This window comes from Gopherus flavomarginatus, chromosome 6 (assembly GCF_025201925.1).
Source record: "Gopherus flavomarginatus isolate rGopFla2 chromosome 6, rGopFla2.mat.asm, whole genome shotgun sequence".
Classification (NCBI taxonomy): domain Eukaryota; kingdom Metazoa; phylum Chordata; order Testudines; family Testudinidae; genus Gopherus; species Gopherus flavomarginatus.
In genome coordinates, this window is record NC_066622.1 from 51,694,891 (window position 1) to 51,718,064 (window position 23,174).

At 51.4% G+C, this 23,174-nt stretch overlaps 1 long non-coding RNA gene and 1 other non-coding gene across 2 annotated transcripts; one reads left to right on the forward strand and one right to left on the reverse strand.

Moving 5' to 3' along the window:
- Positions 1-270: 270 nt before the first annotated feature.
- Positions 271-343, reverse strand: TRNAF-GAA (transfer RNA phenylalanine (anticodon GAA)). The gene has a single exon. It is a non-coding gene; the product is annotated as a tRNA-Phe (tRNA).
- Positions 344-14,510: 14,167 nt separating this feature from the next.
- On the forward strand, positions 14,511-15,571 carry LOC127053676 (uncharacterized). Its single transcript, XR_007775103.1, has 2 exons — positions 14,511-14,820; positions 15,184-15,571. It is a non-coding gene; the product is annotated as an uncharacterized LOC127053676 (long non-coding RNA).
- Positions 15,572-23,174: the final 7,603 nt, after the last annotated feature.

Below are 23,174 nucleotides of genomic sequence, written 5' to 3' on the forward strand. Positions count from 1 at the left end.
ATTGCTCAGCTGCACAAAGGAGTTTTCATCCCCAATCCCTGCCTAGCAGCCCTTTGGCACCATTCCTGAGGGCTGCCCTGCCTCACTTTCTTCCTACCATATTGGGAAAGACAGTTCTCATTATTAAAGGTCAGGTGGGTCAACTAGGGGCAGAAGCCCATTCTATGTTTTCCTACTGCAGAGCCCAAGATCAGTAACTTATCTTGGGTACAAGCACTGCTGTGCTCCCAGAAAACAAGCCACCCCTGCACAAAGGAGAATGAAAGGGTCTGCCAAAGCCTGGAATTGAACCAGGGACCTTTAGATCTTCAGTCTAATGCTCTCCCAACTGAGCTACTTTGGCAGCTGCATGACAGTATTTTGGCCTGTTGCTTGTCTGTCTGGAATGTTTTTGTCAGCAGTTGCACACAAAAAGGAAAGGAAAACAAACAGCTACTTCATACCCCCACCGGAGGAACCCTGCACCGTTAGCTGTGGTGAGTAAGAAGTGGCTGTGTCATAAACAGATAGCTAAGGGTTAATGTCTCTTTCACCTGGAAAGAAGTAACCTGAAACACCTGACCAGAGGACCAATCAGGAAACAAAACTTATTCAAATCTGGGTGGAGGGAAGTTTGTGTGTGAGTCCTTTGTTCTTTGTCTTCTGCCTGTCTCTCTCTCGGCTATGGGAGGATTTCTGTTTCCTGCTTTCTAATCTTCTGTTTCCAAGTTGTGAGTACAGAGATCATAAAACAATAGGGGTTATTGTTTTTTTCTTTTGTATTTACATGGTATAGTTGCTGGAATGTTTTGAATTGTATTCTTTTTGAATAAGGCTGTTTATTCATATTTCTTTTAAGGAAATGACCCTGTATTTGTCACCTTAATACAGAGAGACCATTTTTATGTATTTTTCTTTCTTTTTACATAAAGCTTTCTTTTAAGACCTGTTGGAGTTTTTCTTTAGTGGGGAACTCCAGGGAATTGAGTCTGTGCTCACCAGGGAATTGGTGGGAAGAAGAAGTCAGGGGGAAATCCGTGTGTGTTAGATTTACTAGCCTGACTTTGCATACCCTCTGGGTGAAGAGGGAAGCACTTCTGTTTCCAGGACTGGAAATAGGGAGGGTGGAATCCCTCTGTTTAGATTCACGGAGCTTGCCTCTGTGCATCTCTCCAGGAACCCAGGGAGGAAACACCTGGAGGGGGGAAGGGAAATGGTTTATTTCCCTTTGTTGTAAGACTCAAGGGATTTGGGTCTTGGGGTCCCCAGGGAAGGTTTTTGGGGGGACCAGAGTGCCCCAAAACACTCTAATTTTTTGGGTGGTGGCAGCTTTACCAGGTCCAAGTTGGTAACTAAGCTTGGAGGTTTTCATGCTAACCCCCATATTTTGGACGCTAAGGTCCAAATCTGGGACTAGGTTATGACAGGCTGTTCGCTGACAGGGCCTGTCCCCGAGCAGCTGGAACAGCAGCTGCTGCCTCCCCCTCAGCTTCAGGCTGTGGGAAATGCTCATTGACTGGCTGCATGGGCGGATGCTGCTCCGTACTCTGGAGAGAGTCTGTATTGCTCTGTCAACCCCCCATCTTCACTGAGCCAGTCTGGTAAGGTCCCAAGTGCCCCCTCCGGCCTGGCAGCTGAGAGTCTGTGCAGACATCAACCCCCTGCCAGCCCCACCCCCCAGCACCAGGGGGGCACTCAATGAACTTCCTGTGGGGAAATGGCTTCTTGGCATCCTGCTGCTAGAGTGAGAGCCAGGAGAGAGCAGTGTCTGGCTCACCTTGGGGGAGAGAAGAGACCTAATGAGTGCGGATCTCCCTCAGCCTCCCCCGCAACGCTGGTCAGTTTTATTGTCACTGTAATAGTCAGTGCTTCCCTTCAGGGCCGGCCCTAGAGGAGTCGGGGGTCTGGGACAAATCCCCCCCTTTCCTCCTCAGGCCCTGCCCCCACCCCACCCCTTCCCCCAAGTCCCCACCCCATCCCGTCCCATCTCTTCCCTTCCTGCACCTTCCTACCCCATTCCTCTCCCACCCCCAGCTCTTCCCGTCCCTGCTCCTCCCCCTCCCCACCCAGCACCTACTGAACCCCACTGAACAGCTGATCACTGGCAGGTGGGAGGTGCTGAAAGGGAAGAGGAGGAGCTTGTCAGCAAGGCCTGTAGTGGGCTGGGGGGGGGCAGAAGCTGGCTGCCAGTGGGCGCTGAGCACCTATTTTTTCTCTGTTGGTTCTGCAGCCCCATAGCTCCCATGGAGTCGCTGACTTGGCTTCTTTCGCACTCTAGAGAGAGGAGCAGAGCCAGGGCTGTGGCTGATCTATGGGGCACCAGGTGAGCGGCAGAGGTTTCAGGTGCTGAGAGTTTGCCTGACACCTCAGGGACACAGTGTGAGGTGATGTCCCAGGGATCTCTATGAAAGGAGCAGAGCAGGATTTACTTGGAGTGGGGAGAGAATTGAGAGCATCTCAGGGGGTTGTACAGAGGTATTGCCCGGGTGAGAGACTGGCTAAAACACAGGCTTCACTGTGAGCAGGATTCAAACCCACACAGAAGAACCCTATTGGATTTTAGCTCCCACACATTAACCACTCGGCCATCACAGCTCTGAGAGAAAAAAATGCCCCAATGCCAGAGAAACTGGTAAAGAATCACAATGCCCAGGCGTGACATCATCTGAACTACAGAATTCCCACCGCAAACCTGGCTCCCAAAGCACTGGGGGGGGGATTTGGGGTTTGTTCTCTTTGCTTAGCCATGTGCAGTCACACAGAGAGCGCGTTTAAAAGTCTCCTCTTCCACAGAGCAGGAATGGGAAATGATTCTCAACTTGAAGCCTGATATAGGGTGACCAGATGTCCCGATTTTATCGGGACTGTCCTGATATTTGCTTGTTTATCCCGCGTCCCGACTGATGTTTGGTTGGGACCCTGGAGAAACAAATAACTTTGTCCTCTTCTCCGGCACACAGGCATAGTCTGGAGGGATACTTGCCCCACCCAAACTCGACCCCCTCCTTCCCCAATTGGATCCCTCCCCAAATCCCGGCCCTGGCCCTGCCCCCAGCCCCACTCCCTCACTTCCCCATTGGATCCCTCCCCAAATCCTCACCCTGGCCCTGCCTCTTCCCCAAGCACACGACATTCTTCCTCCCTCCCAGGTTTGGACACGGGCCATGACCACGGCTGGGAGCACAGCGCAGAAGCTGCTCCAGCCCTGCAGCCTGTGGGGCAGCGCAGTGGGGCTGGGGGCAGCACAGAGCAGGCAGGGCCCAGGTGGGCGGGGGGCAGAGATACAAGTGGGGCGGACACGCTCCTGCCGGGACCTGCCAGGTTCACTCCTTACCCGGGAGCTGCAGGAGGGGCCCGGATCATGGCTCGGCTGCAGAGCTCGGAGCCCAGGCTGGGCCCAGGAGCAAGGGGAGAGGGGAAATGGGGGTGTATCGGGGGTCGGAGCTGAGAGTTGGTTGGAGATGGGGCTGTGCCACTGCCGCTTGGCTGTGGGGGGGGGGGGCCCTCCGGCTTTTTTTTTTTGCTCTGCCCCCCACGTCCTGATATTTCATCTTTGACATCTGGTCACCCTAGCCTGATATGAAGGGGGATGTCTGGACCAAGGGGCCAGGGACTGGCCTTTGCTAGAGAAACCACTGTCAAGTTTTAGCCAGTTAGGACAAGTCAGCAAATAAGAACAACCTCAGGTATCAGTAACTGCTACAGGTTGCAAATTCCTACATGCAGCAGTTTCTGGCACTACACCTGCACAGCTCTGCTCCCCAGCTCTTCTCAGGCTCCTGCTCTCTCCTTAGCTCTGCCCCACTCTCGCCCAGGCAGTTCCAGCTCACATGGAGGATGGGACTCCCTGGCCTGGTGACTCTCTCACTACACTGCCTGGCCTGTCAGTGCAGCTAACTTGGAGCTTTGGCCTCTGCCCATTGTCCCTGGGGACTGTCAGTCTCAGGGTCCTGATTTCCCATTGATCCTTCCCCCTTCTATTGGTGCTGGGAACTAGCCAACCAACCACCCCCCCCACACACAGTAAGTTTTAGTAAAGGGCCAAGGGCCCCCTTACACGAGCAGCCCCATGAGGGTCACCGATGTGCGGAGAAGGCAGCCCAAGCTGGTCCCATGGTGTAATGGGCAGCACTCAGGACTCTGAATCCTGAAAGCTGAGTTCAAATCTCAGTGAGACCTTGTGTCGGCTTGTGGTCATAGGCGGCAGGTTATATACATTTGTGGTGCTCGGGCTGCAGGAATATTCAGGGCTGGGGGCCCTGCTCCAGCAATATTTGGAGCTGGGTCTCTTCCCCTGGCCCCTGCATGTCCCACACTGCATCCCTGCCTGACAAAAAGCAGCATGTGCCTGTCCCCTGCCTGCTCCTGCTGCTGGAGTAGAGGGATTCTGGGCAGAACTGCTGTCTGCTTCCCCTGGGGTCCTAATGCCTGCCCTTCACTAATGGCAAGGCAGGCTGCCCTGAGCTCCCTCAGCCCCAACCCTGATCCTCTGCCCCAGCCCTGAGCTGCATCATGAATCCCTCATCCTCAGCCCTGCACTCCCTCTTATCCCCAAACTCCCTTCCAGAGGGGGCACCCCTTCCCACTCCCAAGCTCCCTCCCAGATCCTGCACCTCTCACCCCTTCCTGCACCCTGCACCCCTCCTGCACCCTAATCCCCAGCCGAGGATCTGCACCCCAGACCTCCCCCCCAAACCCTCTCCCAGCATCTTAGGCAGGTGCGGGTGGAGTTTGGGGGGCGGAGTTGGGGGGCGGGTTCTGGGCACCACCAAAATTTCTACAAGCATGCCACCCATGCTTGTGGTAAAGCCCCAGAGCTCAACTTCCCTGTCTCAAGCTGTGTAAGAGTGAATCTTTCCCCTCCTGCTGGGTGACTCACACCTCCTAGAGCCAGGTCTTTGGCTGGGATGGCCACAATGGGTTAGGGCTCTAGAACTTGCTACCCTGATAGTTGGGATTCTTGCTGTTGCACCTGATGTCCACAAGCTTGGCCCTTGTGCTTCCTACCACACTTTTCCTATGGCCCACATGGCGCTTGAAGAAAGGAGTGCCAGGGCAGGGATTAATAGGCAGGCCTTGGCAGCAGGGAGGAAGAGTCCCATGCTGGAGCCCCACACACCTTCCCTCCTCCGGGCATCTAGAGCAGAGGCAGCCCAGCTCTGTCCGCTGGATACCTCCGCAGAGTAGGTGAGTTCATTTAAATACAGTCTGGTCCCAAAGCCTCCTCCCAACCCTGGTCATCAGTAGCTGTCAGGGGAGAGCTCATTCACACCTCGCTTACAAATCATCATTTGAAATTCTAAGGTTGGCCAACACTGCAGAAGCCAATGCACCGACACTGTCAGCAAACACCACAGCTGGGTGAGGAAACCCGGCTTTGTCCAGACTTTCCAAACCTATTTTACTTTCTCAGGTACAAGTAGTTTTCATACGTTGTATCTGCTTTTAAAGTGTATATTGACGTTTCAATTTCCATTCAAATTTGCAACCAATGGAACCAACATTGGCAGCGCTGCATGTAACTACCTGACCACTGAGGGAGGGGGTGTTGGGGAAATTCGGGGAAGGGGGTGTACAGCCCCCTGACTGGGGGGCGTATAGGGAATGCCCAGTTTCACTGAATTGAGTCTCCTACTGCAGCAGCTCAGTAGGTTACATCAGAGCGGCGCTGCAGTGTCTAGGCAGTGGGATGCCTGTGCCTTTAAGAGCCCAGCCCTGGGAAGCCCATGCTGAGAGGTGCTGCCTGTGGGAGGGGAAATAAAAAAGCCCTCTGCTCCCCCCACCCATGTTTGCAAACACTGGCGTCTCAGCCCACCGGGATCACTGTTAACCCTCAGTCCCTGCCTGTGCCAGGGTTTTACCCTCTGGCAGCGCCTCCCTCTGGGCTTAACTCCGGCCCCTTCCCCCCTCCCTGACTTTGCCCTTCAGTCCCTCTCCTAACTCTGCCTCCAGCTGCTTGACTCCCCGACCAGTCAATTTCCACCCCCTGCTCAGACCCTGGCCACCCCCTCCTCTGATTTGCCCCCCTTTGCCCCTTTTTAATCCCTGTAAAAAGTAAACTGTGCTGGGTCCCATTCTCTGGAGGGAGGGCTGGGCACCTGGCCCCTGCCTGCCCAGTGCTCAAAGTGCCCCATGATCTTGTGGATGTTTGCCGAGTGCTGCAGGGTCACCCGAAGGGGGAGAGAGACACGGTTAAGAGGTGATGAAGCCAAGGGTGCCTCACCCAACACTGAGATGCAGCCACCTCTGGGGTGAGTTACACAAGTCAGCAAATGAATTTGGAACAAGAAACACACTGAAAGGACCGAGGCAGCTGCAGCAGGTGGAGAAAACCAGAAAAAGCATTATTCCTGGATCCCAGCCCTGCCCTTCCCCCACTCTACCCCCTAACCTCCACTCCCCTCCCACATTTGAGGGGAGAACCCAGGAGTCCTGGTCCCCAGCCTTGCCCATCCCCATATTTCGATATGGCTCCATCCAGCAGCTGCCCCCACAATTGCAGGGCAGTGCCATGGGGCACACCAGGGCCTGCCTGTTTGCACAGGCTGGGCAATGCCAGTGCCCCAGGATGGAGAGAGACGATGCTAAGGGAGAAGCAGGCAGCAGACATCTCCCATGACAGAGAAAGAAATGCTAGTGGGTGCTATGCTGCAAGGAGTGAAGGGGGTTGGGAGGGAATGGGAGGATCTTCCCTCACACCAGGTGCATCTGTCTCCCTCCCAATTCCTCCCCAGCCCTACCCCAGCCCAGGCTAATCCCGGCCCAGCTACCAGGGTTAAATTTGGCCTGGATTCCCCAGCTGCTGGGGATAGGGTGTGGGGCTGGGAAGCATGAGCCTCTACTTCCCCTTCCCCAGACACAGTTGCATTGGCACAGACCAAAGGAGCCTGCAGCACTGCTGCCTAGAGGAAACTGAGGCACCAGCCAGTGACAGACACATCATGGCTCTCCTCATCCTCATCCTCTTTTCCATATACAACCTGGCCAGGGGAGGGGGTGGTAAACTCAGGGCAGTTGCATTGTTAACCTGTGGAACTCCTTGCAAGAGGATGTTGTGAAGGCCAAGACTATAACAGGGTTCAAAAAAGAACTAGATACGTTTATGGTGGATAGATCCATCAAGGGCTATTAGCCAGTGTGGGCAGGGATGGTGCCTGTAGCCTCTGTTTGCCAGAAGCTGGGAATGGGCAATAGGGGATGGATCACTTGATGATTTCCTGCTCTGTTCATTCCCTCTGGGGCACCTGGCACTGGCCACTGTCAGAAGACAGGAGGATACTGGGCTAGATGGACTTTGCGTCTGAACCAGTCTGGCCGCTCTTATGTCTCCCTTGGAGCAGCAGTGACACCCAGTGGGCAGTCAGAGTAATGCACAGAAGGTGTTTTCCTTGGCGCAGCAGTGACACCCACTGGCCAATCAGGGTAACACACAGAGTATGTATCCCTTGGAGCAGCAGTGACACCTCCTGGTGATTCAAAGTAATGCACAGAAGGTGCTTCCCTTGATACAGCAGTGACACCCACTGGTCAGGAGGCGTAATGCACAGCATGTGTGTGCTCTCTATGAGCAGTGACACCCACGGACCAGTCACGGTAAGGCACAGAGTGTGTTTCCCACCAATCTTGGTAAGGCACAGAGCATGTTTCCCATGGAGCAGCAGTGACACCCAGTGACCAGCAGAGGTGGCATCAGACTCTTCTCTTTTAGTGGGGGACTCCGATGGGCGAGACAAAAAAAATTGGGGGGCTGTGCCCCCCATCACCTGGCCCCACCCTTCATGGGGGCCATGCCTCTGTTCCTTCTCAGTTAAAGGCCAGGCTCATCTCCTCTCCCCCCGGCTAGGGTTTACAGCAATACAAACTTTATTAAAATAAAAGAGTAAACAGGGTTTACTTTAAATATTCTAAATCTGTCCAAATTTTAGTACTGAATCCAAAGTTTTCTTAAAGATCCCATCAGTAACCAAAACCTAAATGAAAATTGAAACAAAAAACAAGGCTTAATTTAAAACCCAAATATTAAGAAAAACTTTGTTTATAAAAATAAAAACTAACAAATGCTGTAAATTAATAATTTCAACATTTTATCAAAAAAGTGTGCTACAGCAGAATGATAAAATAACATCAAATAAATAAGCATGACCACTAAAACTTCCTATAAAGGAACTGAATCCTTGAATACTGGTCAAATCTGTATAAAATATGCAGAACTATGTCAAAACTGGTGTTGCAGATCAGCCATTCAAATCCAGATAATGTCAATTAAAAGCTCCATTCCAACTGAAAAAACCAAAACAACCCAATAAACCAAAATGGTCATAGCCTGAAACAAACCTACACAGAAGCAAAATTAAACTTGTACCAACACTGGAACAAACTATGTAAATTTCTAATTCTAACTTCTTGTTTCTCCCAGGAGGAAGGTGTTTTGCACGCCAGTAACCAGGCTGTCACTGCAGCTTTCCTTTCACTAAATAAGATTTTTACCAAATATAAATTGCCCTCCAATTTCTCTAAGAGAAATTGAAATTGTATCTTTGCACTAATATCCCAAGTGAGCAAGTCCATCCCCTCAGAGCAGCCCCACACCCTGACGCCAGGGGAGAATCCCAACTGGTTTGTGCATTTGTAACCCTGGGGCCTGAGGCTGATGAGAGAAAGGGAAGTGAGCCATCTTAGAGCCTTCCGATACCACCTGTGGGGAGCACAGGGATTTCACTGAGTGACGTCCTGGCTAATTTTCACCTTCTTCTCTGCCAGGAGGCTCCGCTGGAGAGCTCGGGAGTGACTTGACCATGACAGCACCCTATTTACATATTAAAAGCTGGCATTTTGGGGCCAATGGGGTGAAATGTGAGTACTTTTGGGGTTGGGACCCACATGAGAAGGGATGTGGACAAACTGGAGAGAGTCCAGCAGAGGGCAATAAAAATGATTAGGGGACTGAGACACATGACTTACGAGAACCTACAGGCCATATCCTGTATGTTAAGCTAAGGCAAAGTTAGCATATCTATATTGTGACCTTTTACTCAGAGAGGCAAATGGACCTTTATCATGTTACTTAAATAGATAAGTACCCATGCCTGTCCAAGACCTTTACCTAGACCAATTGACAATGGAGAATGGCATAGGGTTTTTTTCAGTGTTGTACCCACAGATTTAACAGATACACCACAAGGGAACCTATGTGCATATGTACATGTCATCAACAAGCACAAACATACTAGCGTATGAAGTAAATGTACCCTAATGTTTTGTGGGTGAGGAATGAAATTTGGGCATAGGAGGAAGGATTTCCGGCCCTTGTGCCCTATAAAAGAGGTAACCCACCTCGCTAGAGCACTTTGCTCTATCATTCTGACTTACTTCCTCCACTCTCTCTCTATGTACTATCAGCAGGCTGTACTTGTTCTTAAACTTTAAGTTTCAAGGGAAGTAGGATAAGTTCGGTTTCCCTACGTTTTTAGTCTTTGTTTATTAGGTTTTGATTTTAAGTTTAACATATTCAAGTAAACCCTAAGTAACACCAGCTTTTTCTTAGCACTGCATCTTTCACTTAAGAATTGAGAAACCTGAACTGCAAGGCTGGTCCTGTGTCTCTTACCACAACATTATCAAGGAAGGCTGTGAGTATATTAACCGAAACTTTGTTGCATATAATGCCATATGTATCTTCTGAATAGCAGGAATGCAACTGTAACTTTGTAACTCAATTAAATTAAATAAAATGTAAGCTAATAAATTAATTTTTCATCAAATTATCCAAATTAATATTATTAGTACACCCTAAATCGGGCTATATGGGACAGAGTTGGAGTGCAGATGGATGAAGGCACTGGCTCTGGGGGTGCAGACTCTGAGGTGGGGTTAGAATGAGACATTGAGGGTGTAGCAGAGGACTCAGGGTTAGGATAGAGAATTGGGCTGTGAATGCTCTGGAATGAGGCCAGGAAAGAGAAAATTGAGATGCAAGAGAGAAATCAAGCTGGAGCAAAAAGCAGAAAAGAAGTGTGTGATTTGAGCTGCAGAGGGAAGAAGAAACCTCTGCCTGTCCCTTCTCACTAAAGCATCTATGAACCAAATGAGAAACATCTCTCCCACACTGCAACAACAATTCCAGTTGACCTGGACTGAGGAAAGAAATCTTCTCCTTTGCAGTATTAACAGACCTGGACTGAGTCATGAACACCTCATTCGCTCTCTCTCCCCCACCCACTCCAATCTGGTGTTCCTGGCCTGGGACACGGGAGGGGCTCCTCTCTTCTCCATTTGGGACATGGCGGGATGAGAGAAGTGTCAGGGCTTTACGGGAAATAATTATTTGCCTGATTCATGTGCCAGTCCTAGTCCTTGTTAACCCAAACAAACCGTTTCTCCTGCATGCTGATGCCAGTTTGGAGGGTCTGGGAGCAGTCCCATACCAGGAAGTGGAAGGAAATGTAAATCTGTAGGCTTTGCCAGCTAAGGACTGTCTGATAGCGAAACTCACTATCCCATCCACCAGCAGCAGTTCTTGGTCTTGAAATGGGCCATCACTGAGAAATTTCGAGACTACTTGTGTGGTGCTGAGTTTCAGGTGTGGAGAGAGAACAATCCACTGACATGTGTTAACAAGGGCTAAGCTGGATGCTACAAGGCAGAGATGGGTGGCTACTTTTGCTAGCAATAACTTCACATTCAATACCAATGAGTTGGTATAATAGAGAATGTGATTTATCAGGACCACCAATTCTTGGCTGGGGGGAGGATGTAAGCAGGGTGAAAATGAACTCTACCCTGACATCTGTTGGTGATCTGTTGTAAAGGTCTTTTGTTGCTGATGTGCATGGTCACACCCACCCCACATTGCATGATGGGGGTGCTTGTCCAAAGGGTCATTTCGGCTGCTGTGGGATCCCCAGTCTCTTTCTTATTAGGGCAGGGGTAATAAAGTGCAGTTATTCCGGTGATATGAATCAAAGACAGTAGAACGGAACTTAGCAGTTCATGATTTCAGGACTCACCGAACCTACATAAAACTCATTAGGCAAGGGACATGGATTCCAAAGCACAGTGAAATAAAAGAAATTGATAAGGAATATTTGTATGTAGTACTATGGATTTCTTATGAAACCTCTAAATGCACATTTTATGTGTTTTATATCTCTCTAGTTTAAAAACAGAGCTTTTTACAGTTCTAGTACATATTTGGCTCTATGCCACAGATAAAATCATTAATGACTAAATGCAATTTTTAGACATACCTAAGTTGCTGAGCTTTGATCTCATTTTCACACTGAAAGCTGTAAATAATTCCATAGTTGGGGAAAATGTTCCTTACCACTCAGAAAGCCAGAAAATTTTGCAGATTGGACTCTGGGAGATCAGCTGTGGGATACAGCTTTTGTGACACATGAACTATCTCTGTAACCAGCTTCTTAGTCATAGATCAGCAGATGGGTTTATGCAAATTCTAGACTCTGTGACCAGAGCTGAGAGGAAGGGACACAATTTTTGTGGCACATGCACCACCTCTACAACCAAATTCAAAAATGCTGCTGTCTTTACACACCTGAAACAGAAAGAACAAAACCAGCACGTACAAGCCAAAAAGCACCAACAAACATCCATTCCTATCCCCCACAAGCATTGGGTGTTCAGAACCCAGACTCCTTAATGGTGAGTACTTTACAGGCGAGGGTGAAGCTCTCAGGCCTCAAATGTCAGGTACAGTTACTCTCTCCTTGATCCAAAACGAACAGGAAAATACACTGCATTACTCCTGCCCCAATAACAAAGAGACTGGGGATCCCACAGCAGCTGAAATGACCCTTTGGACAAGCACTCCCATCATGCAATCTGGGGTGGGTGGAACCATGCAAATGACATAAGCCTCAAAAGGCCTTTCAACAGATCACCAACAGATGGCAGGGTAGAGTTCATAGCGACCCTGCTTAAACTAGATTGTGGCAAAAATTCAAAAACACTGAATGTTAAAACTCACCAAATGCGGGTTAATCCATCCTCATCGTCCTATCTGCTCGTTATACTCCACACCTGAACTTAGCCCTCACATGGACAACATACCCTCCTGACTCAATGTCTATACATTAACCTTTTGCCCCTAGTCGGGGCTATTGCAGATTATGTATTCCTTATGCCACCTGATCTTAAACTGAACTTCGCACCCCCTGGGTAATCTGTACGTTGTTCCCTGATCACCAGACACTTCTGTGCCTAAATGCTGTACCGTACACTTTTTTTTTCTTTGAACGTCATCTTAATAAAATGTTGATATTTGTTCGAGATCTCGGCTCCTGCTCCTTTGCAAGGCGTGTGCGTTTGCTCCAGGTTTTAGTCTGCTAAGACAGCGAGCAGGGCCGATTGAGCCAGAGGCTCTTGCCTGCTGCAGACACGGATCCAAGGCTGAACCTCGTCCCCCACGAGCTGAAGGCTTAACTGAAAACAGTTTAAGAAGTGCTCCCGTCTCCGGCACTCAGCTACCCAGCTCCCAGTGGGGTCCAAACCTCAAATAGATCCCTTTTACCCTGTAGACACTGTAAAATCCTGTGACCAGGGCAGCTGCCTAGCATCCTGCGCATCTGCCTGCCAGCGCGCGAGCTCATAAGGCACTAATCCAGATACTGCTGGCTGGGTGGCAGGGCTGTGAAAAGCTAGCAGAGTGGCGCAGCAGCAGCGTGCTGGGTCCATAAGCCAGAGGTCAATGGGTCAAAGCCCTCCTCTGCTACATGTGTGCTTCTTTCTTTTCCCTCTGGGCCTTCCAGCAAGGTGGTGACCAGCAGAGCGGCAAGAGGTGGCTGAGGCGGTGGCCTGCCAGGGAGCTCCCTGGCATCTCTGGCTGCCTGGGCTGAAGGCAAGAGGGAGGTCTGGGTGTGGCAAGGGCCTCCTGTCCCAGAATGAGGCTGCAGTGCTTCCTGGTCCCCTTTTCCCACCCACCCTGGCTGGCTGCGGGAGAACACGAGGGAGGCTCTCGGGGAGCTGGGCAGCGCTGTGTGGCTGTCAGGGGAAAGAGCCGAGGCTACCGACTCGACCTGCCATTCACTCGCGTGGCTCTGCGCACCATCAGCTGGGGCGGGCCAGGCTGCACACGTGACTCAGGCTTGGGCAGCATGGCTGCTCTTTCCTGACGAGGCATGAGGCAGGACAAGAGCTTTGCACAGCCTACAGGGAAGTGGGAGGGAGGCGTCTTTGAGCCGGTGTGTCTCGTCCGCTTCTCCCTTGCCGCTTGGGTGGGCTGCCTCCGAGCCTGTGTCCCACTGGTGCCCCCCTCACTGGCTCCCCGTGGCGGGGGGGGGAGGGAGCAAAGCCTAGGGGAGGGGCGCGGCGAACCTGACGAGCTACGGCCCCTCCTCCAATAGAGGCCGTGTGTGAGAGGGAGAACTACACTTCCCAGTGTGCACCGGGAGGGGGTGGCGTTGCCTGAGCAACCACTCGTAAATTCCGCTCTGAGACGAGCCAGGAACTACAACTCCCAGCCTTTTCCGGGGCGTTTCTGTCCTATCGAGCCCAGGTAAGGGCGGGTCCCTGGGTCAATTGCACACCTCCCGCCCCACCCCCCAGAGAGCCCCAGCCCCGCTCTCCCCAAGCTCTCGTGTCCCGGGGTCTCGGCCTGCCCTCCCCCCGCAGCGCGGCGCCCCCCAGTGTGGTGGGGGCTGCCGGGCGCCTGCTTCTCCCCTGGCCTCGTCTGTGCCGCCCCGATGTGCCCCGCGGGGCTGCCCCACTCGGGGGGGGGCGTTTGGTGGAGCCCTATGGAAATATGGGGGTGGGCAGGGCTGGGAGCCAGGACTCCTGGGTTCTCCCCCAGCTCGGGGAGGGGAGTGGAGGTTAGGGGGTAGAGTGGGGATGGGGATGGGGAGTCTCCTGCCCAAGAGGCAAGTCCAGGAGCTGGTGTCAGGCAGCAGGTCACTTGTGGGCCCCGAGTGTCCAATCTGGAAACAGCTGCCTGTCCCCGTACCCGGGGACTGCGCGAGGCTGGCAACCATCTCCTTGTACCTGAGAATTATCCATACACCCCGGGGGTGTGAGCCCTGCGCTCCCCTGTCAGTGCCTGGGGCACAGAGCCATGTGTACGAGTCACTCTCTGTGCAGGGATGTCAGTTCATACAGACTTTGCTGGTGCTTTTTCTGTAACCTGTGGTAAAATGAGGCAATTAACTAGATGCCTTGATGGAAGTTCTCTGTGTACCCTCAGGGGTACACGTACCCCTGGTTCAGAACCACTGATGTAGGGGAACCCAGGCCCACCCCCCCATTCTAACTTCCAACTCCATACCCTGGGCAGCTGGTTCAGCTTTGCTTACCTTGCATCAGCCTCAAGTCAGCTTCACTGGGTCACCAGTTCCAGTATGGCCAGGCATCAGAGAGAGGAAGTTTCCTCTCAGCTCTAAAAGCAGCAAGGGCTCCATGAGGGGTCGGTGCTGGTGGAGCAATTATTGACACTTTCTCTAGTCTCCTTTTCAGATTTTGCCCCATTTTCTCTTTAATTGTCCAATGTTAATTTAACAATCTCAGATTTGGGATATTTTCACACCCGTTTGACCTGCAGCAAATTTTCTTCCTTTCTTTGGGAAATTGTCCTGAATCATTCCCCAAATGAGAAGGGGCTTAATGGATGCAGTTTGCAGAGCCCTGAGACACAGCTGCCTCTGGGATGGGATGGGGTGGCCATTCTCTGCTGGCAAGGAAGGGGACAGGAGGAAAAAGTCCGCAGTGGAGACTGTCCAGCACAAGGTTACACAGTCCTGGCTACTGCTACCCCCAGCTGCCAGTCACCTGCCTGCCCCTGCTTCTGCCTCCTCCCCACTGCCAGGAAGTTTTCCTGCTCCACACTCCCCTCACGTACCCTCTTAAAGCACCTCCCCAAAGGGCTCCCTGCTGCCATGTGAATGGTGTGTGTGGGGTGGGGGGGCGGGAATTATTGCTGTCTGCTAATTGAATTTCCACTGTCCAATTACTCTCACTTAATATAAAATCTCTTCATATTCAGATGGTTTTCTCTCATTAGCAAATGTTTCTTTTTAGACCCATTTCTTCCCCAGTTCTCAAAGATAGATATAAAATATCCTGTGTGCAGCGCTGTAGTAGGCAGGGTGGTCCCAGGGTATTGGAGGCTTCCCCCTTGGTTTGTATACAAATGTTTGGTGTTATTCTCCAGCCCATTCCTTATGAATACTAACTTGATGTTAACTTTTTTGCTGGCAGCTGTGAATTGAGTGGAGCTTTTCATTGATCTGTCTACAGCAACATGCAGATCCCGTTCTTGGGTTGTGTAGCCGATAATCTGTTCTGCCACCATCGCTAGGTGTAATGCATGTTCAGTAGGGATTTCTCCCCTCTTCCCTTTTTGTATTTCCTCTCCCTACTAGTGTTGGGGTGTCCTTCTCCTCAGGTTAGTGTATTAATGATCTCATCTTGGGGTCATATGTGTCAATTCATTGCTACAGAGAACTATCCATGATGACTCCAAGATCTCTTTCCTGATTAGTTGTAGCTAAATTAGCCCCCATCATATTGTATGTATAGTTGGGGTTATGTTTTTCCAACGTGACATTTATCCACCTTAAATTTCATTTGCCATTTTGTTGCCCAATCACTTAGTTTTGTGAGATCTTTTTGAAGTTCTTCGCAGTCTGCTTTGGTCTCATAGACTCATAGACTCATAGATCAGAAGGGACCAATCTGATCATCTAGTCTGACCTCCTGCACAAGGCAGGCCACAGAACCCCACCCATCCAATAAACTATCTTGGTCTTAACTATCTTGAGCAGTTTAGTATCGTCTGTGAACTTTGCCACCTCACTTTTTACCCCCTTCTCCAAATCATTTATGAATAAGTTGAATAGGATTGGTCCTAGGGCTGACCTAGGAAAATCACAGCAGCAAGATGGAGTCTGGAGTCACATGGGCAGGTCACATGTCCATGCATGATTCAATTTGCAGGCCTACGCCATTGTTTACATGTTAGTTTGAATGTTCCCAGGAAAGCTCAGATGTGGATTGGCATTTTCCAAAGTCCATTGTCAGTGAAGCGTTTCTTGACTGGGCACTTACTGAGAATAGTCCCTTCTCAAGAAGCTGACCAAATACATCACTGAGGCTACTTGAAATCAAATACATTTGAGATACAAGTACATAGCCCATATTCATAATTTCAGATACAAAAATAGTACACACATACAGCTAGTATAATTATAACCAGCAAATCATAACCTTGTCACAGACACCTCACATGACAACTTTTGCACAATATTTGCTGCAAATATATAATAGTGGTGGCAGCAATGATCTATATGGTCCCAGTTGATATTGATGTAAGCAGTGTCAGGATAAGCTCTACACTGACATCTGGTGGATAGAATTTCAGAGAGTGTATTTGCATAGGCACGCCTACCCTATCCCAGACTGCCGAGCTGTGGGACTGCTTGGTGACATATGACTCACCCTCAGTTGGGTGGTACTTGCTAGACAAGGGACATGGGTTCCAAAACCCAGAGAACTGAGAGAGCCTGGGGACAGGTATTTGTGTCTGGTGGTGCAGTGTCCTTGTAGAGCCAGAAGCACCAGTTTTATCCCCTTCTCTTTCCACTGTGGAGTGTTAGAGTTGATTTTTTTTATTTCCTTATGGATCTAGCTACAGATTACTGAGCTGAACTCACTTTAGGCTAATGGTGCACTAGCACTGGGGCTCCCCTACTATGAGCTAGAATCACTAAGAGCTGAAAATCACTAAAGAGCTGAAATTACTGAGCTGAGAGCACTGAGTACTGTGCTAACTAGTGGGGAGCCCAAAGCTATACTGTGGAACAGAGCTGCTGGCGGAGTGGAGCAGTTTGTGGGCATGGCTGGAGCGGATCACGGGACAGCTGGTGGAGCAGAGCGGCTGGCAGAGCGGAGTAGCTGTGAGACGGGTGGAGCGGCACACAGAGCAAGCAGAGCAGAGCAGCTGGTGGAGCGGAGCAGTTTGTAAGAACGGCTGGAGGAGCAGAGTGGAGCGGCTGGTAAAGCGGAGCAGTTCATGGAGAAGGTGGGAGCAGAACCCACGGAGAGGCAGGGCAGTTGGCCCTGGACCACGTAAGGTGCCCCTTTCTACCCAGGCTGGGGGGGGGCTCTGCAGATAGACCCTCAAACTTTGGGGCTGCACTGACCCAGGACAGAGACTTTTGGGATTGTGGGACTTTTGGGACTGTGGGTGATTTGGGGGTTGCTGGACTCAAGAGCCCAGGAAAGAGGACACAGCCCAATTTCCTGGGGTGGGTCTTTGCTCACGGTTTGGTCTATGAACTCTAGTTGAGGTGTTTTTCCCAATTTAAGTGTTTGTTGTTTATCTCATGTATTAAACCTTTTCTGCTACACCGAGACTCTGTGCTTGCGAGAGGGGAAGCATTGCCTCTTTGAGGCGCCTAGGGGTGTGTGTAAGATTTTCCCAGGTCACTGGGTTGGGGCTCGAGCTGGTTTGGCATTGGGTTATTGAAACGGAACCCCTGGATACTGAACCCGGCCCTTGTTGCTGCCAACTCAGAGGGGCAGAAGGGTTACATTAATAATGTCACAGCCTACAGAGAAATGAGAGGGAGGTGTCTTCTAGCCAGCGTGTCTCCTACATTTCTCCATTGCCGCTTGGGCGGAGGCGGGAATGGAGCAAAACACGCCTGGCTGAAGGTTTTGTGTTCAGCCTTGAGGATTAAGCCTGAGCCTCCGGCATGGGTGTTGGGAGATGGATTTCTGAGTCGCATCCAGCACAGTCTTCGGGTCTGAGCTGAAACCACTGAGGCCAAGAGAGATGGGTTTGAGGTGGCCTTTGTGGCTCCCAGCAGGTCTTGAGGAGCTAGGGGTTATCGCCATCCCTGGGTGGGCTCAAACCACCATCCTTTCAATTAACAGCAAAACACACTGACCCATTGCGCCACGGAGACATATGTCTGCTGTTACCAAAGCTGCTGCCTAGCAGCCTGCGTATCTGCCTGCCAGCGCTAGAGCTCGCAAGGCAAGTGTGGGTGCTGGAGGCTGTAGGTAAAGAGCCAGCAGAGTGACACAGCAGAAGCGTGGTGGGTCCATAACCCAAAGGTCGATTAATCAAAACCGTCTTCTGCTAGGCATGTGCTTGTTTCTTTTTGCTGGGGGCCTTCAAGGGAGGAGGCAACCAGCAGAGCATTGAGAGCCTAGGCCATGAGGCAAGAGGTGGCTGAGGTGTCAGCCTGCCAGGGAGCCCGGCACCTCGGGCTGCCTGGGCTGAAGGATTTTTTTAATTTCTCAAAAAACCTTTGTGGTTTTCAATGGAAATCTAAACCCAAAGCTAAAATGTTGAGGATTTTGTTTTCATTTTTGCAACCCCCCAGTGAAAAGGAGTGGGTTGTGTTGACTTGTTCACTGTCCATCCCTTTTCTTTTCCTAGACTCGGGTCTACAGAGTGTCACTCCTACTGAGCCTCAGGCCATGGTCTCCAAGGTTTTGGAAATGTACCGACCTGTCCTGGACATGGTCCCTGCCAGCTCATGTGACGCTGGCTTTGCTGAGCCTGCTGCTGGGGAAGAAGGAAACTTTGTCTCTCAGCTGGACGTTCCCTTCAGGTGCCCAGTCTTCAGTGTAGCTCGAATCTCCATGGATCAGGGTTCACTGACCAAGAGATGGCTTTAAAAAATATGAACATTTTCACAAACACACTGACTTTCTCAATTTTCTATTTCTTGGTAACATTTCATGGATCTTTTGGAGTTGAATCGGTAAAAAAATACAGGAAATCAGGGTGTCACCAAAAGGATATAATATAAAGTTTGAAGTTAAAGGTACAGAAAGGAACTGAAAAGGCAGCTGCAGACTTTAAGACTGTTTCTTTAAACAAGAGGGGGCAATCAATGTGACCCCAAAAACCTTGGGACTCATAATCTGATATGGCAGAGAGGAACTTTGTCTGTTTGCAGTGTGTTTCGGACTGTGAGAAATCTGTTAAGAATGGGACTACAATCCCCACCATTTCCTTCCCCGCTGCACTTCCCTTTCCTCTGGCCAGGTCAGGGGAATGGTCCTGAGGCAGGAAAGGGCCGGGCTGTTGTGGGAAGTGGTGGCCGCGTGGCAGGCGAGGAGCTACAGAGAGCTGGATGCGGAGGGCAATCCCCAGGAACGGATGCAGAGCCACATGTGGAACAGGCTGTGACTCCCAGAGCTTACAGCTGGCTGCAGGTTTGGGTGGGGTTCTGGGGGAGCAGCAGCAGCTGGGCAGGGAGCCAATACAGAGCAGCTCCAATGAGAGACACGAATTGAACCTGGCCTGGAAACCTGCAGGCTCCAATTTGCTTGGCTAGAGATTGGAGTGGAGAGGTCACCTCAGGCTTTAGGCCTGAAGTAGGGTTACCAACTTTCCGCACAAAACCAAACAGCCTAACCCCGCCCCTTCCCCAAAGCCCCACCTCTTCCCCGAGGCTCCGCCCCTGATTCACTACATTCCCCCTCCCTCGATGACTCGCTCTTCCCCACCCTCACTCACTGTCACTGGGCTTGGCAGGGAGTTGGGGTGCGGGAGGGGGTGAGGGTCCTAATGGAGGGTGAGGGCCAGAAATGAGGGGTTCAGGGTATGGCAAGGGGCTCCAGGCTGGGCAGGGGGTTGGGGTGCTGTAGGGGGTGGGGGTTCTAATGTGGGGTGAGGGCCAGAAATGAGGGGTTCAGGGTATAGGAAGGGGCTCTGGGCTGGGCAGGGGGTTGGGGTGCAGGAGGGGGGTGAGGGCTGTAAAGGGGGGTGAAGAGCAGGAATGAGGGGTTCAAAGTATGGGAAGGGGCTCTGGGCTGCAATGGGGGGTGGGGGGTGGTACTGGGTGAGGGCTGTAAAGGGGCATGAAGGGCAGGAATGAGGGGTTCGGGGTACAGGAAGGGGCTCCAGGCTGGGTAGGGGGCTGGACTGCAGGAGGGGGTGAGGGCTCCGGCTGGGTGTGTGTGTAACCTTCCCCTTTCCCTAGCCATGTGTCTGAGCCACCAGGGCCAGCAAGTACAAGGCTCGCTGCTGAAGCACTGACAGTGGGTACGTCTACACTACAGGATAAATTCGAATTAGCTTAAACCGATTTTATAAAACAGATATTATAAAGTTGATTGTGCGTGTCCACACTATGCACTTTAAATCGATATAAAGAGCAGTGTAGTGTGGACAGGTGCAGCGTTAAATCGATTTAACGCTGTTAAAATCGGTTTAACAGCATAGTGTGGACCAAGAGAGTGTCCAGTGACACTACACTTGGCCCTCTACTGACAGCTCAGGGGTTTGGCATCCTCTAGCGCTGAGACGCCACAATAATTACAGGGTTATTTCTAATGGGTTAAAGCAGAACTTGTGCTGAGATTAACATGTCTCTCGTGGGTCTGGGGGTTTTACAGCACGAACTGGCTCTGCCTGTGGGTACAGTGCATGTGTTTGAGTGATACCAACACGGCTGAAACACACAACTCCCCATCCTGGGGGTTTCCATCCCGCCTGATTCCTTCCACGGGGGGCACTGGCCCGGCTCCTCTATGGCCAGATGTCCTGATGGGAAGCAGTCGGGATGTGGGGAGAGGTTCTGTTTTCTGTGACTAATGACAGCCCCAAAGTGACTCCCACCAGCCCCCATTGCCTTGCGCTGCAGCTGCCAGTCTCTGAATCCTGGCCTGGGATTCGATTGGAACGAGGCCCCTGGGATTTGGAGAGACCACGGGTCAGACACTGCAACATTGTAGCCAGAACATCCTTGTCTAGATTTTAAGGCCAGTCAAGACATCTAAATAATCCTGTCTAACCCCCATACACGTGACAGGCCACAAAGTCATCACTGCACTGAGCCCAACAACCGGGATTAAACCAAAATATTGCAGCCCTTAGGAGAATATCCCGTTGTGCGCCACAGGCAGAGCATAGGAGAGGCAGAGGGGTACCAATACGGGAGGCCCCTGCACTGGAATTGATTTGGTGAGATGTACCCAGCTGATCCTGGTAAGTGACTTGTGCCCCATGCCGCAGAGGATGACAAAAACTCCAACATGCCTGCCAGTGTGAGCTGGGGCAAATTCCTTCCTGACCCCAGCAATAGAGATCAGGGAGACCCTGAGCATGAGAGCAAGGCCACCAGCCAAGCACCGGAGAGAAATGGTTTTCTATCTCACCTGAGAGCACTTTCTTCAGCCCCCCCCGCCCCCTCCTGCCACTCCCATGTGGGGTGGAGAATCCATCATTGCCCTGGGTACTTTGTTCCAGTGTTTAATCACCCGATTGCAGATGTGTCCCTTATTTCTCATTTTAGTTTCTCTGCCATTAACTTCCAGCCACTGGTTCTTCTTCTGCCTTTTGCTGCTAGGTTAAAGAGCCCTTCCGTACCCAGGATTTTCTCTTTGGGAGGGGATTTACGCATTGTCATCAAGTGACCTCTTGGTCTTCTCTGTGATAAACTGAGCAGATTGAGCTCTTGTCTCGCACTGGAAGACAACTTTTCAGCGCTTTTTTTCCTCTTCTCTGCTCCCCCGTCCAATTTTTCATTCTTCATCTTAAAATGTGGCCAGGACGACTGTGTGCAAAAGTCCAGTGTTGGTCTGAACAATGTTGTACAGAGATAACACTAGTGCCCTATAACTAGTCACTATTCTCCTGTCTGTACATCCAAGGACGACCACAGCATCGCACAGGGATTTCGTGTTGAGTTGTTTGTCCATTGTGACACCTAAACCCTTGTCCGAGTCACAGCAGTCTGGCCTTGCTCGTTAGTAAAGCTCAGGCCATGGCTACACTGGCGCTTTACAGCGCTGCAACTTTCGCGCTCAGGGATGTGAAAAAACACCCCCCTGAGCGCTGCAAGATACAGCACTGTAAAGCCTCAGTGTAATCAGTGCCGCAGTGCTGGAAGCGCGGCTCCCAGCGCTGCAAGCTACACCCGTAAGGGATGTGGTTTACGTGCAGCGCTAGGAGAGCTCTCTCCCAGCGCTGGCGCTCCGACCACACTCACACTTCAAAGTGCTGCCACCGCAGTGCTTTGAAATGTCAAGTGTAGCCATACCCTCAGTGCGTTTGAATGGCCACAGCTGCCCAAGTGCTCTGTAACATGCACAAGGGATTCCCCTCCTCAGTCACCTTCACCTGCTTCTGGTCTCTTATTTCCTTCTTCTTCTCCAGAATCCGCATGTGTCATTGTGAGAGGAGTTCTTCTCCTCTCTTTGCCTGGGAGTGATGTGACCCCCCAGATGGACTGACCAAACCCAGGATTCCTTCAGCCTGAAAGCAGAGGTGAGCCTTCACCCACTCCCTCTTTAAGGCTCCAGTCCCAGATCCTAAATTCCTTGCCAAAGCACAAAAATCCACACTGAGCCAACTCCTCACTCTGTGGTGATTTTCTTTCTCGCACAAATCTGTCTTGAGGACACAGCCCTGGGAACAGGTGAACACAACCCCTGAGAGTTCTCTTCGCAGCCTGCAAGGGGCAGTTCGCCCTATTAAACAGCTTGGGAATGTCGTCTTTTTCTTTTCTCCTTTCAAAAGTAACTTCATGTATTTCTAGTCTCTTTATATGACCCCCCGATTTGCCGCTTCCAATTCTCTGCTGTACATGCCAGCACTGGATTGGCTGATGTGCCTGGAGCCATCCTGTACTGGGTACATGGGGGACTTGCAGGATCAGACCCTGAAATCGCTTTAGAGGGAAATTCTAACCCCAATCTGTTCCTGGGATATGTCGGTACGGACCCAGGCCGCCGAGCACCATGGAGTGAAGAGATCTATTTTATCAGTAAGTCAGAACCCCCAGCTGCCCACTGCCTGGATCACCACCCCCCAGGTGATGTGAGCCACCCTCCAGAGCCATTGCTGGGCCACGGGGAACAGCCACACAAGCCATGGGGATGGGCAGCTCCCAGGAATCTCGGCAATGAATCTCCAGGCCGGGGGGTTTCCCCTAATGCCTGATCCACCCTCAGGGTCCAGCCAGCCAGCAGCTTCTACCCAAGCCTAGAGCGCTAACAGCAGCAGCGAGGCTGGGGGGCTGGGGCCAGTCACCTGAGCATGAACCCAGCTGACCCCAGGAGATGGACCCAGGTCACCAGCCCAACCCACCACGCAGCTGCTGCCTCTGCCCCATTAGTGCGTGAGCTCCCATGGCCACGCTGGGAGATCCTCCAGCTGCAGGGTAGATGCCCCTGAGCGCCTGGCAGGGCCCAGCTCCTGGCTGACCTCTCCTGCTGAGTTCTCT